Below are 3,291 nucleotides of genomic sequence, written 5' to 3' on the forward strand. Positions count from 1 at the left end.
CATAGGATTCTGGTTGGATTGGAACTTTCCAATAAAATAACCATAGCTCAAGCACAGCTTTATCCAACACGAGAACATAATCTCATGACCCTCAAGTTATGGGATTTGTTAGATCAACCAACACTCACGGCTCATCCTCCTGAAAGAATTTCTTTTATACAAGACTTGAACATGCTGTTTGGGGTACTTTGAACATACAATGTATATTGAAACTAATCCCCTTACTTGCAAGTTTTTTGTGGTTGAGTATGTGTTGGAAACAAATTTGATTTTTGGGGCATAAATGGACTATTGGAAGAGGATCCAACTTTAATGGATTTCTATGATGCTGAACGCAAAAGCTTATAAGCCTCTTCCACAAAAGCCCCTCTACATAATGACCTACTATCTGCGTCAACACTGACTCCGATAAAGCATCTACTCCTTCAACCCCATTCTCACCAAGAAAGTTAGATTCCAAAACCTCGCAATCAATAGCTATTCCTGAAGAAGTTCGCACAGCACAACCATCTATCTCTAACAAGGAACTCAAAGGAAAAGCCCCGGAGCCTATGCCTCTTTATCGAGACAAACCTCACCAAAGGAGACAACCGCATGCTCAAAAGCCTCATCACCATTGATAACCACTCCACAAGAGACTATAGCCTCATCATCATCAACAAAGCCCATGGGTCTCAAACCTGCAGCCTCAGCACCAACTAGTGTGAAGGAGGGCCCCAAACCTTCTGCAGCATCAACCAAAAGAAAACTCCACCAAGATAGCTAAGATCAAGGTATCTTAATGGTATCTAGATGTGGGTGGAGAAGCAGCTACTTGTAGCTCAAGGCTACTATGAAGGCGCCAATCAAATTCGGGTGCCTTGACAGTCAATGTCTCTTCCTCAACGTAGCACTCAGGGCCCAAAAAAAAAAAGAAAAGTACTCCACAACACCATCCACAAAAGCCTATGCGAGTTCCTCAAAGAACTCCACCAAGTCAACAAGTGTGGGTACCAAAAAGATTACTGCAAGTACAAGGGTACTACCAAGGAAATACCAATGCTTGGATTTCCAAGTGCATCACAAAGGCCCCTAAGCTTGTACAAAGAAGGAAGCCTCAATACCAATTGCATCAGCCACCAATTTATAAAGGTGGGTGCCTATGCATGTGCTTGTGCCAACAACAAAGACACTATGATGGTAATCCGATCATATGGTTGCCAAAATCGAACAATGTGAAGAAAGCCTCACCACCGACTTCAACCCCAACAGCTTCACCTAAAGTTCGACAAGCATGAAGACCCAAACAACACCAAGCAAGTCACTTAACCACTCTCATGCATTCAACACCTACACAAGAGCTTGTGTGTTCGAACAACCCCAATGGTAACCAACCAGCATTCTTACCTACCACCTTGACAACATTTGAGCCAAAAACTAAATAATTAATTTCCACGTCTGCAAAACAACGGAGACTTATAAGTGCATCAAAGACAAACTCACAATGCTCTTTTCAACCCTCTGGATGTGAAGTGTAAGTGCAGAAGCTACACGGCAGACATAAGAACTTATTCTCTCAAAAAGGAGAATAGACAATTTTTGTTAAGCTTAAAGCTTACTATTCTTTTGGCTATGATAACGTAGCAGCTGCTCCATGAGTACATATCGATACTCATGCACTGGAGGACATTTGTACTAAAGCCTCACCATCGACAACTTCAAGGTACATCTCTGGATGGGGGGGGCCATGGTGGGTAAAAGCCTAGTCAATGGTATAACGCTTGGCTACCGAAGTAAAAGGGAGGGAAGTGCGACTGATGGCTATCAAGGGAACATAAGCTAGTTAAACCAAGGCAAAAAGTTGTTGGGTACCAAAGGCAATGTTAACAGTACAAGGGTACTACCAAGGTGCCACAAAGATTTTCATACCAAAAAGGGGTGCAAAAATTAAGGTACCAACTGGCTGACACATCGGAAGGTCCACCAACAACAGAATGTACAAGTCCAATAAAGAAAGAGAAACCACTGAAAGCAAACAAGAAATGGTGTGGGAAAGAAAACTACAAGGGCCACGGTGTCTCATAGATGACAGGCTCAAGATGTGATAAGGGTAAGTGCAAAGTTGAGGAGGAATCTGCCCTAGTTTCCATTATAGATCTAACGACTAGTTTTATCCAGGTTGGAAGAGGAGATGCATAACTCAAAAAGGGATCTGGAAGATCTCCAATAGCAATATCCTTCTACAACTAGATAGGGAAAGGTTACCATATAGTAGAGAGGGAGGAACTCAAAGCTTATAATACTTCTAGAAAAAAGGAGGTAGATTGACTAAGTCAAGTTTTGCCACCCATAAGGTGGTCATCTCGCAAGTGAAACAAAATTCATGACAAACATATCACAAGGTCAAGGGGATCAATTTATAAAGTCATAGGCATGAAATCATAAAAAATAGTTAACTTGAAAGACCAAGAGATACTCATGGCCATGAGTAACTGAAGTTTTTCACACCAAAAAAATTTAATGCCTTAAGTAAGAAAGGCACACCCAACAAGTTTGTAAGATCCTAAGGCATAGGAAATCACTTCAAAAGATTGAAACTTACAGGATTTTTTGATGTGAAAAACCAGTAGATACTCACGACCATGAGCACGTCCAAAAAAGTTGGTTCAAAGGCATAAAAAATTATGCAGGCTGAGCTCCCATATGCAAAAGATCTTTACAAGAGCTATGTGATGACATTAGGCTTTATGTAGGGCTGATTTGAGAGCATTACATGCAATTTTGATCATATGGAAACATTTATTAATCACAGGTGTGTCACATTAGCTAGAACAATTAATTGGACTCTGTAATAACATAATTTCATTCATAAGATAAACATATTACACCAACACTAGTTGAATATTTAACATGGTGTACCTATAACACTAGCATGGCTTTGAATGCACATACTAATAACACTAGCCCCCATCAGTATTAATGTGGTATCACCTATGAGACCAACTATCAACATGGTATAATGGTATCTCAAGCATCCTTAACATAAACCATAGAGTGGAACACGCTTATTTATGGAGATATATATATTCAACCATATATAGAAAGTGACAAAGGCTCAAAAATATTTTATCTCTTGTGTAGATGCAATTATAAGCTTATTATTATGAAAGCTAGTTGCCTACCCTCCCATTCAATGTTATTGTGGAAAGCTAGTTGCCTACCCTCCCATTCAATGTTATTGTGGAAAGCTACTTGCCTACCCTCCCATTTAATGCTAAAATAAAGTATTCCTTTTATTATAATTAAGTGAAT

Source organism: Cibotium barometz, chromosome 54 (genome assembly GCF_041138505.1).
Source record: "Cibotium barometz isolate CiBa-2024 chromosome 54, ASM4113850v1, whole genome shotgun sequence".
In the NCBI taxonomy this organism is placed as follows: domain Eukaryota; kingdom Viridiplantae; phylum Streptophyta; class Polypodiopsida; order Cyatheales; family Cibotiaceae; genus Cibotium; species Cibotium barometz.